Genomic DNA, 17,643 nt, shown 5'->3' on the forward strand with positions numbered 1-17,643 from the left:
TAGACCCTTATTATGAGTCGGGAGGATTGGAATTACCCTGTGGAATTCCACCCTGCCTGATCATTAGCGGTTTTCCTGGGTGTTGTAACACTGGGCCTGACTTTAGCAGGTGGTAATCATATGAGTATTCAGCTTCTACAGTAACCTAGTCGCATTCCCTGATTTTCTTTCAGGAAGGAGGGAAAAGTCATTGCTTTCCATTGCTAGGCCATATGTGCCCCAAGCTCATTTCTTCCCTTTATCCGTCTACCCCCATCCCACACAGATGCCTCTACATACATTTTCCACCTGTAAATATATTTTACATCCCACAGCACTAGGAATTTCATGTGGTTTTATGACTGGTAAATCTGATTCCACATGGTAATTCCCCATTCCATGGCATTCAAACATACAATAAGTGCACAGTACTGGCATGGTGTTACCACACAGTAATGTACATGTTGCATGCAGATTTACCACCCCTCCAGTTCCATGCAACTTGTGGTAAAGATCTTCAATATATTCCCTGAGGATAAAGATCCAAGCAGCCGCGGTCCGTGCAGGTAACAGTGGTGGGGCCGCGTTGGGGGGATTTCGAGCGACGATGCCAAGGGAGAATTCATTATTTATTTAATTTTCCCTCTGCATCATCCCTCAAAATCCCCCCGCTGCCCCATTGCCCACCACTGTTACCTGCACGGACCGTGGCTGGACCAAAGTGTAATTTCTGCAGGCTATATCAATAGCCGCTGTTTTTGATATGAGTTGGGATCGTTTGCAATTAAAGGGGATGTTGGAGGGTGATGAATCATATCACATGGAGATGTTATGCTCTCTGAATACAGGGCTAGTACCTACTTAGGGTTTCTGAATGATAAGCTCGGTGCTTAATTTGTGCCAGTGGTTTATGGTGCTCGGCACCCTTGAATGGTGATTTTTGTTAGATAAAAGTGCAAAACGTATATTATTTTCAACCAGCTTCATCTTTGAGACTTGAATATGCTCAAAGGAGTGCGGCTACAATTCTTTTAAAATGGTTAATTGTGTTGCAGGGCAGTGGCTATGTGGCCACTAATTTTAAGATGGACACATACCTTTCTGTGAGGCCTGGACTAATTTCAAAATGGTTCCCCCTCTTCTGCTTTGAAACAACTATTACTACCAACAAGAATCTTGAGAGACAAAGAAGGGATCTATGACAGAATTTCGACAGACAGAATTTCGACTTACACAAATATCGGCGCAATTATATCGATTGCAAGAATATTGACGCCCTATGTACAACATGGTAAGTACCAAAATATCGAAACATTAATATCGATGTTAAAAATAACGTTGTTAAATATATCGGGTTTTTTTTGGGTTTAAAAAAACATGAAAAATACTGTAAATAATACTTACATTGTTAAAAATAATAAACATATTTAATTAAATAAAAAATTCAATTTAACAAATCATATATAATATAAACTTACTTAACAATAATTACTATTCCACTCCTGAGGGTGCAACAGTAGGGAAAACGTTGGATAGCGGGTGGGTAAAAATTACTATTCCCACTCCAAAGGGTGCAACAGTAGGGAAAGTGTTGGATAGCGTAGGGGTAAAAATTACTATTCCCACTCCAGAGGGTGCAACAGTAGGGAAAGTGTTGGATAGCGTAAGGGTAAAAATTACAATTCCCACTCCAGAGGGTGCAACAGTAGGGAAAGCGTTGGATAGCGGGTGGGTAGAAATTACTATTCTCACTCCAAAGGGTGCAACAGTAGGGAAAGTGTTGGATAGCGTAGGGGTAAAAATTACTATTCCCACTCCAGAGGGTGCAACAGTAGGGAAAGTGTTGGATAGCGTATGGGTAAAAATTACTATTCCCACTCCAGAGGGTGCAACAATAGGGAAAGTGTTGGATAGCGTAGGGGTAAAAATTACTATTCCCACTCCAGAGGGTGCAACAGTAGGGAAAGCGTTGGATAGCGGGTGGGTAAAAATTACTATTCTCACTCCAAAGGGTGCAACAGTAGGGAAAGTGTTGGATAGCGTAGGGGTAAAAATTACTATTCCCACTCCAGAGGGTGCAACAGTAGGGAAAGTGTTGGATAGCGTAAGGGTAAATATTACTATTCCAACCTCACCCTATTCCCCTATAAACACACAACACGCTCCAGTACTATCACATAACATTTAATTGAAAATGAATGATCAATTAAATAATTACTTAAACAATTGAAATAATTAATTGCAATTAATTTTTTTATAAAAAAATTAAATATACATAAAAATATAATAAGTTATTTGTAATTAAATCAGTTCCCACCCTATTCCCCTATAAACCGACAACCCGCTCCAGTAGTAACACATAACATTTAATTTAAAATTACATTAATTACAAATTAAATAAATACTTTATCAATTAAAAATATTATTTACCAATTAAAGAATTAATTTATCAATTAAAAAAATTAATTACCAATTAAATAATTAATTTATCAATTAATAAAATTAATTACCAATTAATTATTCATTACAAATTAAAATATGCTTATATATTATTTAATTAATTACAATTAAATTACTTCCGACCCTATTCCCCTATAAACCCACAACCCGCTCCAGTAGTAAAACATATAATTTACTTATAAATATACATTAATTATCAATTATTAATCAATTAATCAATTAAAATAATTCATTGCCAATTAATATTTAATTACAAATTAAATTAATCATTAAAAAATAATTAATTAATTACAAATAAATTACTTCCCACCCTATTCCCCTAAAAACCCACAACCCGCTCTGGTAGTAAAACATATAATGTACTTTTATATATATTTTTTATATAAAAAATATTAAACACATATTTTAACAATTAATTTAAATACTTAACTAAAATTTCTAACACATATTAGTAAATCGAAATTACTTACATATATATATTTGCTATCGATATAAGTAATGTCGATATTACTTACATCGATATATATGCTATCGATATAAATAATCTCGATATTACTTACCTTAGGGTCGATATTCTGTCCATCGATATTCTGGACATCGATATTCTATCCCTTCGATATTAGCAACTCGATATAAGTGTAAGTCGAAATTAAAGATTCGATATTTTGACTGAGTACCACAAAGAAGATTGTGATTAACCTTGTATATGCATTTCTGTTGTTTAAATAAGGATATGTAGGTGGGATGAGCGGGTCCATGGTTGGGGCTAGCATTGGACATACATTAGGGCCACTTAGCCAATAATTACTAATAATCCCAAGCAGATCTAGGATTGTTGGTCTATTTTTTTTATCAGTTGGACTAGCTACCATATAATTGCATATAAGTTTAGAAGCATTTTCAGCGAATAATGAATGATTACCAAAACCTTTCTGTCACTATTTTACTGTCTTCTTAAATCTCCTAAACACCAACAAAGAAACCATAAGCACACGCTGAATCTGAATAACAGACGTGATCAATATTTTAGGTATAAGGATTACACGAAATACACAGCAATTAATTAAAGTTAATAATAAACAACAATTTGTTTGATTTGAAAAAATGTTTCAAGATATGTAAATATCTTTAGGATGATTCAGGAAAATGTGTTAACCGTGTTTAATTGCACCACAACAAGTTAATCCCACTTTATTGCCTCTCCCTATTCTGAAGTTAGATTTTAATATGTTTAAATAAACATTGCATTTCATTTCAGACTCTCGTTTGGTATTAACTTCCTCTATAGGAAATCGGATTGCCTTCCTCAAACCCTACTTGACATTATAGCATTGGCCCAGGAATCCTACTTCTTAAACCGGTGTTGCCATGTTCTCTTCACAAAATTATTGAAAATCACTTAGGTTCTGAAATTCTGATTAGAGTGGTAAATACAAATTGAGCCTAATTTGTAACCAGGTACAAGGGATTCCTATCAGACCCTTTAAGAAACAAGACTTATAAAATTAGTGAACATGATATTTTAGTATGACTCATTCAAGAGCTGATGGTCTCAGGAGCTCCTAGATCCTGCTGGAACCTAAGGACCAGAAGTGCTCCTCAAGCGTCAAGTGGTTGGCCTTCTCTGTGCCTGCTTTATTATGGACACAAATAGCAGTATGACTCCTGATTCCAAGAAAGCACAGCTAACCATAGACTCTAGCAGGATACCTCACTAGAGAGAGGTCTAGTACCTAGAAACCTGCCTTGAGGAACTAGAGGCTGTAAAACTGAGCTGGAAAGCTTTTCCATCACTTTTACCTGCCTCTGGAGGACCAGGACATGGAGCTGAAGCTTGCCCACGGAGATTGCATCCAGGGTAGGCAAAAGTGGACTAGAAAACAAATCTTGTCTCACTAGGACCATTATGCTATGCTGAAAATTGGTTCTGCTGGACTTCGCAGTGAAGGACCCCAGCCTGGTAGAGCCTTGCCTGGCGTTTGCTCATTACATTTTTCTCCATTTTTTTAATTTAATTTTGGGAATTCTAATATGTTGTGTTCTTTCCTTCAGACTTGTTGTCATTGCTTTAACTAAACACACACTTCTCGGGGAACTGCCAGCTGCTTGTGCTATAGCTACCAGTGTTTGAGGAGTGATTCTCTCAGAACTGTGACTTGCCCTAACCATAGTGGGTTTATTGAGTTGGTAAGGGCAACCCCTTTACAAATTAATATCCCAATTCCTGACAGAGACACACTCACATAGCTAGCTATTTAGATAGATATATAGATAGATAGATAGATAGATAGATAGATAGATAGATAGATAGATAGACAGACAGACAGACAGACAGACAGACAGACAGACAGACAGACAGACAGACAGACAGACAGACAGACAGACGAACAAAAAAAACAGAAGTATGTTGAATATTGCTCAATATTGTCACACATCTGTTGTATAGGTCAACTTTATCAATGCAAGCCCTGTTAGATTGGCTTGATTTTAAATAGAACAATTCATGGTGCAAGCTGTTTTTACCACTATAATGCAGCTGACATACAATAATGACACAATAACACACCAACAAAAAAGTCACATTATTGTATCAAGTTCTTTACACAAAACACAGCAGCACATCAATTGAATAAAAAAAACACAAAGCGATAACACAAAAGCAAACACAAAACATGACATAATACACCAACATAATATAGCATTTATAGCATGTCAGTATAACATAACACAACACTAAATATACAACAACACAATACAACATACCAACAAAAGACAACACACCTGGTCAACACACAATGTAACACAAATTCAGCATAAGTAGAAAACAGAGCAACTCAACTCATCTACAAAACGACACATGAACAACACAGCATCTTCAACTCAGCTACACACCACAACCCAATACAACGAAACAGCTTCACAATAATGAGCAAACACAACAGTGACATAACATATAACAAAAAAAGCACATAAAATATGCAAACACAAAAAGACAAAACATAATCATTTCATACATACTGGTGAAAAGTCTCATTTACAGGTGTCTCCTGATTTGAATGTAATAAAGAACTGATTTAGAGCTTTTCAGATGAGTTATTTCATCACAAATGTCACATAAAACCCATCTGCTCCGTTAGCTCTGTTAACAGTGCTTTATATCCTATAGCCAGTATCAGACTGGCCAATAGGCATTGCCAGATGGACTGGTCTAACAGGTCAGTGTGTTTGGGCTGGTTATTTGTCTATTTATGGGCCTGTTTTATGATCTGGTGGGCCTGTTTTCACTGTTGGCTTCCCGAAAATTACCAAAACCATTGCCTGCAGCAAGCACAATTGCATGTACACTCTCCTAACTTACAAAACAACTATGTAGAGTGTCTTTAAAAGTTCACAACGGCCCCAGTTTACAAATACGGGCTGCTTCTTAGTTATCTGATTCACCAATGGGTGCCAGATTTATTTAGGTGCCTCGACCTATTTTCTATCCCTGTATGACCCTGCCTAGAACATCTGTAATAAAGTGGGCGGGATATCCATTATGTTTGTGACAGAGTACCCATGCGCCGAATTCTTAATGAGACCTTGAGATGTCACTTGGAGGCAGGGTTTTGAGGCTGTTAAACTGGTGACCAGGACCTCAAGGATCTTCCATTATATCTTAATCCCTAATAGAAATGCTTTTGGATCAAGTGAGAAAACGACAAGCGTTGTTTTTTTCAGTTAGTGTAGTGGATTGCGAGTTTCTGAAGGTAACCCAAAACTTCGCCCCAATATGTTTTGTGCGTAATGCCTAGTGCTTTGGATTTGACCTTAAATTCAGCCTTTCGGGCAGGCGTATTAACATTAAGTAGATAAGTAGATGTAAGCACCTCCTGCTAGAACAAAAATGTCCCTCTTTGCCATCTAACAATATGTGCATTTGGGAGACAACTTTAAAATGTGTTACAGTAATCCAGGTTTCCTATAACCAACACCCATTTTAACTCAGCAAAGTGATCAATATGAATAAGTGGGATGGTGTTCAGAGAAGGAAATGTTGGCAAATCTTGCCCACAGCAATAATTTCTTAGATACAGCTAAGATCCAAATCAAGAACAAGGAGAGATAGGGAGTTGAGAAGTGGTTAGGCCACACTGGAAACAACTTCCCATGACTCTTCTAGCCCTGTTCAGAGTTGTGATGCTTCTTGGCGGAGAAAAGAAACAGCGCCGACAATGCAGGCCTTTCCAGGTTAAGTTTAATTCAAGAAAGCAACCTGGCATCCGATCACCACGACAGCGCAGGACAACTGCCAACTATCGAGTGTCGTATGCCTGACATTCTGGTAAAGAATGCAGAACATGGTCAGAGCGTGCACAGTATGTTAAGACAGGTAAGATTCCAACATAACACATCCTCCTTCCTAGAGAACAAAATATAACAAAATAACAATATTGAAAAACAAGTTAAAATAAAGTAACACAGAATCCATCCTTCTTCTAAGAGGAAAGAAAACTAAAGAGTAACATAATCTTTAAGATGCATTGATGGTTTACAAACCCTACGACCAGCACACAAACTCTCATCACCCACCTTCTCAACCTCATGCATAACACGAGAGGGAAGAACATCGGGTACAAAAACAGACTGTCGAGCACCAGAATCACTGAAATCAGAGTCAGGCATGAACATAGCACCCGAACAACCCTCGACCTTGAAAACTGGAACATGGAGTGAACCACCTTTCTGATAAAGAGCAACATTCCTCAAATTCCATCTCTCATCACCTTCAACAATCAGGGAGTACTTGCTAACAGCAACAACACGGAATGGCCCTCTAAACTTATGCAAACCTGCTTTAGTTCTACCAGACTTTATTTTGACCCAATCACCAACCACAATCTTCCCAGCAACAACCTGCGGAAAACTCTCACCATCAGATAGTACCCAATCATTCAACCAAGCTGGAACCATTCTAGAACCAGGAGAATGCCCACGCATAATCTGAAAAGGAGATTGATGAGTGACACTGTGGAAAGTGGTCCTGTACGACCAAATCATGTCCTCAACCAACCGTTTGGGATCTAAATAGTTGGCTAAGGCAAGTTGGATGGTACCTTTGATGAGTCTATTGAACCTTTCAACCATACCATTGCCCATTGGATTGTACAATGAAGTACAAGAATGCCTGACACCACATTTCTCAAAAAAACATTTAATTTCATTAGAGGTTAACTGAGTGCCATTATCAGTTAAAATCATATTAGGAAGACCCTCTTGCGAAAAGAGCCTCTCTAACACCTCTATAGTGGACTTAGTGGTGATATCTTTGAGAAAATCAACACAAAGCCACTTCGAGTGTACATCAACAACAACTGCAGCAAAATGCATATCCGCAGCTAAACCCGAAAGAGGGCCAATAAAATCCAAACACAGGTTATACCAAGGTTTCCCTGGATCTGTAATGTGTCCTTTACTACTTTGAAGACCAACTCTTAACCTCTTCTCACTCTCCTTACAACATTTACAGTTTTCCACCCAACCTTGGATCTCATCATTCATGCCCGGCCACCAAAATTCTTGCTTTATTCTCCTAATGGTCATACCCTGACCAAGATGTCCCTCGTGGGCCAATTTGAAAATATGCAACCTTAAACCAAAAGGTGGTACAAAGCGATCTCCTCTCATTATAACTTCAGATCCAGAAAGTGACAATTCATCCAAGAGTTTCCAATAAGGTCTAACCGGAACAGGCAACATACTCTCTCTGGAGGCACCTCTCTTTATTAAGAGAAACACTTCTTTCAAGGTTGAATCCTTCTCCATTTCAATCAACCATTGATCTTTAGAAAACGCACCTAAGGAAGACTCACACACATCACCAACCGCAGCAACAGCCTCATCGGTATTAGATTTCTCGGGTTCTTGATCAAAACATTTCCAATCAACAGACAAACGAGATAAACAATCTGCCTGAACATTTTTCCAGCCTTGAATAAAAACAATTTCATATAAATACTCCTGCATTCTGGCAGCAAATCTAGCAAGTCGTGCTGAAACCTTGCCAGCACCACCACCTGACAAAATCTTTAACAAGGGCTTGTGATCAGTCCTCAAAACGAACTTCACCCCCACAAATATACTCGAAAATACTCAACACTCCACGCAGCAGCCAACGCCTCTTGTTCTATGACATAGTAATTCCTCTCAGCTTGAGTTAATGTCCTTGACGCAAAAGCAATGGTTTTTTCAACACCATGTTGAAACTGCGAAAACACCACCCCAATACCAGTCAAACTAGCATCCTTAGTCAAATAGGATTTACACGCAGGATCAAAAGGGGCTAGAATCCCAGCATTGCCAATGTTGTACTTATTTTGTTGAAAAGAATTCTCTTGCAGTTGTTCCCAGATAAACCTATTGCCCTTCCTCAGCAATACTCTCAGAGGTTCAGACAAATTCGCAAAACCCTTGACAAATTTTGAATAGTATTCAACTAATCCTAAAAAGGATCGGAGCTGATCCCTATCTTTAGGGGCTGGAGCTTGACTAATGGCAACTAACAAATTCTTTTTGGGAGCAATTCCACCACAGGAAATGGTATAACCCAAATACTCAATGCTTTCAGTTAAAAAGACACATTCATCCTTATTGACAGTCAAACCCGTATCTTCCAACTTGAAGAGCACTTGGCGCAAAACCAAGTTGAGGTCATTTACAGTTTTCCCTGAGACAAGAATGTCGTCCTGAAAATAGACAACTCCTGACAATCACTTTAGCATGTTGGACATCATACATTGAAAAACACTCGCAGCCGAGGCCAGGCCAAACGGCAAACGAGTGAATTGAAACGTACCTTTGGTCGTAATAAAGGCAGTCAGAGATTTGGAGTCAGGATGTAAGCTAATTTGATGGTACGCGCTCCTTATATCAATTTTAGAGAAAAATTTCCCCCCAGCAACCGATTGCAACAACTCATTGATATTGGGAAGAGGAAAGGTATCAGTTATAATCTCCCGATTGAGTGACCTGAGATCGATGCAAAATCTCAAACGACCATCGGATTTCAGAGTTATTACCACTGGAGAAATCCAGGGAGAAGCTTTGACAGGTTCAATAACCTTTGAGACCAACATGTCTTGTAATAATTCCTTCAAACCCTGCCTAACTGATAAAGGTACCCTCCTGAGTTTGTGTTGCACAGGCGAAGCATTGGGCTTCAAAACGATGTTGTGAACATAATTTTTGACACAACCCAATTTATTTTCGAATACTCTATGGGCAGCATTTAAAATGTCTTTAACCTGAATATCATTTTCAATTACCATGACAACATCAGGTGAATTAGGATTAACTACGATGTTTAAATCGAACTGGTGCATCCAACCCAAAATTGGAGGACCCTCTCTGGCAATATAAACTTTGCCGTTAATACTCCTGGATTTGAAAACAATAGCACCAAACATGCAACCCAACACATCAATGGGTTTACCTTGGTACCCAACTGGACTAATGTCTTTTTCAGCCAAGGAAACATCATGTCATAAAGAAGAAAATGTAGATTCGGGAATTATTGTAAACAAAGAGCCAGAGTCAACCATGAGTGAAACATTTTGACCATAAACGGTGAAAAGAGCGGAGGGTCTTGTTAATCTGGGAGAATCACAAGTTACATTAACAAGATCATACTCAACTTGTTGAATCATTAAAACTCTATTGCCTATCACATTTACTTTAGACTTGAATTTTTCAAGACTATCAACAGATTTATTTTTATCGCCACTCTCACCCTGTTTGCACATCCTGAGATAGTGACCTTTGCAAACACATTTCCTACATGTCTGATCCAAAGCATAACATTTTTTGAAATCCCCCAAATGAAATTGGCTTCCACAACGCCAACACTCTTTACCTTTGACTTTGGAAAGAAAATTATTTGGATTATTTTTGTTAAAACGTTTCGAAACTACATTAACTTCACAACCCTCTTCACAATCACCAATTTCAACATTCCAAATCTGTGAAGCAATCTTTGTCCCTGCGTTCCAACTCTTTAATACACTTTTGTGACTCTTCAATCACTTTGGCCATGTCTATTGCATCTTTTAGGGAAGGGTCTTTAGCAGCCCACAACCTTTCTTGAATTTTTCTGTGTCGACATTGAACAATGAGCTGATCACGAATAAGCTCATCAGCCATGTTACCAAACCTTCACTTGATAGAAAGTTCACGTAACCTAGAAACAAAATCGTCAATACTCTTATTCTCAGCTTGAGGATGAGTGTAAAAGCGGTATCTTGCCATGACTAGGTTGACTTCTTGTGCAAATCTGGTTTCAAGCCTTTTCAGAGCCTCTTTATAAACGTCATCCATAGTTTGACCATTGGGACCAAGAGCAACTGGTAAGTATTTAAAAACTATCTGACCTTCATTTCCAAGTGTACTCAGTAAAAGTGCCTTCTTTCTTTCAGGGTGAAAATTCTTTCCATCCAGGGCGACAATATAATGATCCAACATTTCAACCCAATCCTCCCACTCTATCAAAGGTGTACCTGGAGAGGATAAAAACATTGGAGGCATAACAATATTTGAAGCCATGATGGCAAAATGAGATTACCCAAACAAAGAAAAGGCACACTTAATGATAAAAACAGATGTGCAAATCACAATAGAGACTTAAAAAGAATATGAGGTGTGCACATCACCGTGAAAGTATCTGCTAAAACAGGTGAGCAGATCACCGTAGTACAATTGCCCAATGTACGGCAAGTGAAGAACAGGAACAGATGTAAAATGTCACGCTGAAGCCGCGAAGAACACAGTAGAACACGGTGAAAATCAGAAGAAAGGATGACGCGCACAATGCCTACCGGGAGGCAGAGCGTTCCACAACGTAACAATGCCCAAATGACGTGTGGATTACAGTGCGTTCCAACACGTAACAATGCCCAAATGACGTGTACATTTCAGTGACGCATAACCAGAGGGCGAGCACAGAGCGTCAAAGCAAGTCGTGAGCATAAGTCACGTAGCGCTCCATGGACGTCAGATGTGTTGCAGTGACAAAGGGCAGTGACAAAGGGCAACTGTCAAGCTTGGAACACTGAGGGTTCAACAAGCGCGTGGAAAGGATATTTAAAGAAAAAGTACCACAAACGAAGGCCAAATCAATCAAAATGCGAAGAGTCAAACTTCAGGGAATGGCAGGACACACAGCGCCGAAGGAGATGACATGCGATCACCAGGTTGCTTTCAGGACGGTGTGCCGTGTTACTTTAGAGACGATGTGCCGAGTCAGTCGAGTCCGTAGAAATCAGAAGACATCAGGAATCCGTCGCCAAAAATGTTGTGATGCTTCTTGGCGGAGAAAAGAAACGGATCACTGAAATAATATAGACTGCCAAAATATCGACCTGCAAAAATATTGTTGCCAAAATATCGACAGACAAAATATCGACTTTCTATCTACAAACAGGTAAGTACAAAAATATCGAGTACAAAATATCGTTAACAATAATATAGATGTAAAAAATATCGACTTTATTAAAAACAGTGTTAAATTAAATTAATATTAAATTTTAATTACTAAAATATACTTAAAAATACTTAAATTAAATTATAATAATTAAATAATAAATGAAAATAATAAAAATAATTTTTTACAATCTTATTTGTTGACCCTGAACCCTAAAATATACCCCTTTACCCAAAAACCCAAAACTGACCCTGAACCCTAAAAATACCCCTTTACCCAAAAACTAAAAACTGACCCTGAACCCTAAAAATGCCCCTTTACCCAAAAACTGAAAACTGACCCTGAACCCTAAAAATGCCCCTTTACCCAAAAACTGAAAACTGACCTTGAACCCTAAAAATGCCCCTTTACCAAAAACTGAAAACTGACCCTGAACCCTAAAAATGCCCCTTTACCCAAAAACTGAAAACTGACCCTGAACCCTAAAAATGCCCCTTTACCCAAAAACTGAAAACTGACCCTGAACCCTAAAAATGCCCCTTTACCCAAAAACTGAAAACTGACCCTGAACCCTAAAAATGCCCCTTTACCAAAAAACTGAAAACTGACCCTGAACCCTAAAAATGCCCCTTTACCCAAAAACTAAAAACTGACCCTGAACCCTAAAAATACTCCTTTACCCAAAATGTATCAATATTATTTAATTACCAAATAATTATTAATTAACAATAACAATAAAGTAAATATATTAGCACATTAGCTGTAATTATTTTAATAATTAATATTATTTTTTCCCAATTAATTACCTAACAATAACACAAAATTATATATATTTAAATGTACTCTAATTAATGTAATTAACTAATTACAATTAATCAATTACCAATTAATTACTAATTCAAAATATGTTCAAAATTATATTAATTAATTAACTAATTATTAATAATTATCAATTAATTATTAATTATAAATATTTACAAACATATATTAATTAATTAATTATTATTAAATTACTTCCCACCCTATTCCCCTATAAACCCACAACCCGCTACAGAATTACATAACGCAATTATTAAAAAAACAAAATCCATTTAATAAAATATTTTATAACATTAATACACACTTTTCACACATATTATTACATAAAAATACACTATAAAATATTATATATTATTAAAAATTCGATATTTTTGCTATCTATATTTTATCCAGTCGATATTACTTCACTTACCTGAAAAACGATATTTTTGTAGTCGATATTATGTCCAGTCGATATTTTGTCCAGTCTATATTTAAAACTCGATATTATGTCCAGTCGATATTTTGGAGTCGATATTTTGTCTGTTCACCAAAAGAAACAGCGCCGACAATGCAGGCCTTTCCAGGTTAAGTTTAGTTCAAGAAAGCAAACTGGCATCCGATCACCACGACAGCGCAGGACAACTGCCAACTATCGAGTGTCATATGCCTGACATTCTGGTAAAGAATACAGAACATGGACAGAGCGTGCACAGTATGATAAGACAGGTAAGAATCCAACATAACATTCAGCAATTCACGTAATCAGCTTAATCAATGACTAGCAGCCTACTGAAGAAGTACACAAATAAAAATCAAAGACTATTGCAAGAAAGTATAAGGGTGTCCTGGCTGCAGGATTGCCTTGTGCCGGAATGCCCGATCTTCAACAAATACACCCATAGGACGTGAATGTTGATCACTTGTAATAGCTGACTCTAAATTCTACTGCTATCAGGATCTTGTGTCCCACTTGGATAGTGACACTGGTGAGAAAGGATGACAGCAATATTACACACAGCATTCCACAGTTTGCTGGTACATGTTCTCTGAGAAAATATAAATTGGGAAAGGAGGTCAGACATCTGGAAAATGTTCTCCTCTCCATGGTCTCATAACAAATGCTAAGCATTCAATTGTGCATCATAAACATTTACCTTATTGATTGCTTCAATTATTTATTATTTTTACTGTAGTATGATAGAAACTGTTTGAGAAATTGATTGCTCCTATTAAATGTAGAAAAAAGATGTAACAAAAGTACACTAATCTAATATCATGCTTTCGATATTCACATATGTAATTTACCATGGTGCGTTTTATTTTTTACTGTCAATTTTGATGTATTATCCACTTGAGCCGTCTCTTAGGTAATACATATCCATGCAATTTTTTTCTTTCTGTTTCAATGTCAAAATTAAAAGGCGATCCGTATTTCAACTCCTAAATATGATGTGTGTTTAATTTTAGATGATTTACTGACCAGGTCCCTGTAATTTTGAAGAAGGCAAATAAAATATATAGGGGCATAGTCTCAAGGAGCCATCGCCGAGTTAACAGCACTTTTTTGCAGCTGGGTATTGTGGAGGGAGTTCCGATGGGGCAGAAAGGCGGGTGGGGGAGGGGCAGGGCGGGGGGGGTGCTAAAAGCCGGAAAGAATTGCGTAGACTGCACTGCATCACATTTTGCGATGCAGGGCGCGCTACGAAATTCATTTTATTTCTTAAATTGCTTACTTACCTCCAATTATCTATATTCCGGTTTTTAGCACCCCCCAACCTGCCCCTCCCCTGCCCGGCCTTTCTGCTCTACTCACTCGACGGGCCGTGGCTGCTTTATTGCCGCCAAAGTCGGGATAATTGTATCACCCCATTCACAAGCTGGTGCAAACAGCCCATAGCACCAGTTTGCCTGTGATTGCTGCCGCAAAAAACATTGCCACAGATGACCCCAGCAACTAACGCTAATGAGATGCAGAGTAGGCATTCCTGTGCAAAAAGCAGCGACAACACCACTTTGCAACATTCTCAATGACCAGCCGGATCGGCAATAAAATCACAAAACATGCGATAAGGCATCTTAGCCGCAAGAAACTAAGACCTGCTCTGACCTGGTGTAAAGTCGGACCACAGCCTACACCACAAAAGGCAGCCAGCCCAGAGCCACACCTGAAGAACAAAAGATGCCATGGAGCCACTGAACAAGCAGCCCTGACACCCAAGGGGGCCACAACACCCACTGCCACAACCTCCAGGACCACCCCCAATCCATCCGGACCCCACCGCCACAGACCAACACCGAGGCAGCGCAGACAAAGTCAGCGATGCTCCAAAAATGCACCAACCTCACAGACCCAACACCAGAGAATGTTTTAGCCCACCACAGACACAAAAGATCAACCATCCTCTGCATCCTGACCACCATTGCCCACAGGCTGATGGTACAAACACAGTGGACAATCAACATCCCATCGCAGACCAAGCTGCTGGCCGTGATGCACCTGTTGGCCATTGGTACCCTCCAACCAACATCCGCACGAGCCGTAGCAGTCACACAGCCAGCCCAAACTAAGTCCCTCCCAACGGTCATGAATGACACCATCAGCTTGGTACCCCACTATCTATACTTCCCACACACTGCACAGCAACAGCTGTAGACCAAGCAAGGCGTCTACGCCACAGCTGTCTTCCCGCACATGTCAGGGGGCAATGGACTGCACACATGTCCTACTTGTGCCCCCTGGCAACACTGCACACAATAAGCGCAACAGAAAGTACACGTATCCCACCAATGTCCAGGCAAAATTGGACCACCGAGAAATCCCAGCCAACGTCACCGCCAACACCCCAGGCAGTGTGCATGAGCCTTACACCTTCCAACAGTCCGACAGTCCATCATCAACCTGCCCTACCAGGATGGCACCCACGGAAATGTACTGCTCGTTGGCCAATACCAAATGAACACACAACACACCTCAACTCCACAATCATGCAACCCACAACAAAGGAAATTCACACATTACAAGCTCACATACAACATGCACACCCACCAGACACAACAGAACAACTTACTGTGGGAACCCGGCCCAGCCATTGACATTAGCCATCAACGGCATGGCACCTCAGCCATACAATTGCAGGATGTGGGAAGAGGTGGGGACCAGGCATGTGCAAAGGAGGCAAGTGACCCATGAATGAGAATGCACACAATGCCAATTGAGGTGTGGATGTGCTGGACAGACTGCAGTATGCAGACCACACACATATCCATGTCGACACACACTGGTGGTGTATGGATTGTAGTGGACAGTGGACACAACCATGTCACCCCAGCCAGTGGGGAGGAACGAAAAAATGTAGCTTGTCACGTTCCCCCCAGTAAGCGTGAGCGGAGTGGGCTTGCCCGGCCTATGCCAGGCAGCCTAGGGGTGTGAATCAAAGTCACGTAGCTCTGGAGGTGGTTCTTTTCTGGAGGAAAGCCCAATGTCTCTGCCAGAGCAGCACCTCTCACCCCACCAGGAGGCAGTTGCCGTGAGTGGGGTTGCCAGCAATCCTGTGTGCCTGCTGCACTCTGGGATGCTGGTCCCTGAACCAGTCATACCTGCACCTGTGCACCTAGGCCTCAATGCCCACCTGCCGACACCGGGATGTGTCAAAGAGGGCCCACCACGTGCCGGTGCAAGCTCCAGGCCTGAGGCCTGCAAACCTGGCAACCTGCTATGACCATCACATCATGGACACTCACTGGTTGTACATTGGTGGTGTCTGAGTCTATGGACTAGAGGGGTAGTTTCCTACTCATGTAGCTGACACTGAATTGGTTCGGGCAACGAGGCTGTTGCTTTCCGCTCCACCATTTACTGCTTCCAGATAAAATCAGACCTTCTGCATCATGCCTTGGAGGACGCCTTCCACTGTCCTGTGCAACCCTCCACCACATTCACCTTCGACATCGATGAGGACCCGCCCAGTCCACGCGGCCCTACCTCAGTGCCCCGCAAGTCACTGTCTCGTGGCAGGGTGCCTGTGCTGGATGCTGTGCATCCGGGGCCACTAACTCTGTGCTGGTCAGGTCTGGGACCCCTTCTACTGAGATATTGGATGGACTCTGAGGCGATGGCCTTGGGGTCAATAACCCCATATGTCTGTGGCCATGCGCTGTCCACTGCCTCCAGCCTCAACTGCGGCCCACCAGGGCTCACACACCAAATCGGGTCCTGACCGGCCCGGACATCGCGTCACCGTAGGGAGCACATGCCCCCATCGCGAGGGTCACCTCCAACCGCCATCTGCCAGAGTCAAAACGGTGGTATTGGCAGACTGACGGAGTTGCTCACACCTGTTGTGGATGCCATCTTCTGCCTGATCCCCTGCTCAGTACTCCAGGTGCCACTGACTCAGTGCACCGCAACCCATGGACCTTTGCGGATTGAGTTTTGTGCTGTGGAGAGGTTGCACAGTACTGTCACCTCAAGCAGAGTGGGAGACCTGAGATGTTGATGAGGAAGATGATGCAGGTCTAACACACCCCACTGGCTCTGCATCAGGAATATCTCGAAGGGACACAATCCTAGACTTTTTCTTCACATGAGCGTGCTCAGCTCTAGTGCCCCAACCTCAGTGCACTGCAGCTCGCGGACACTTCTGTTTGCATGTTGGGTGACCTCTGGACTTGCTCCGGCACCCTCCATGTTGCTCAGCAGTTGACTCTGTTATGAAGATGTTTTCTGTTTCCATTGCACTGGTATCCACTGTTCAGCATAATATCTGCGTGTCTCCCTGTGGTCTTCTTGGATGCATGAGGGTCCTGGGTCCAACAAGATTACATTATGCTGTGTACAGCGGGTGCAGACATGTCACTGCAGGCAGCGGGTTGGAGCTTAGAGATGTAGCTTTGTAATCACCCACTCAATTCTTAAGGGGAGTGGCCTGGGCCGTCATACGCAGAGCCAA

Source organism: Lissotriton vulgaris, chromosome 12 (genome assembly GCF_964263255.1).
Source record: "Lissotriton vulgaris chromosome 12, aLisVul1.2, whole genome shotgun sequence".
Lineage (NCBI taxonomy): Eukaryota > Metazoa > Chordata > Amphibia > Caudata > Salamandridae > Lissotriton > Lissotriton vulgaris.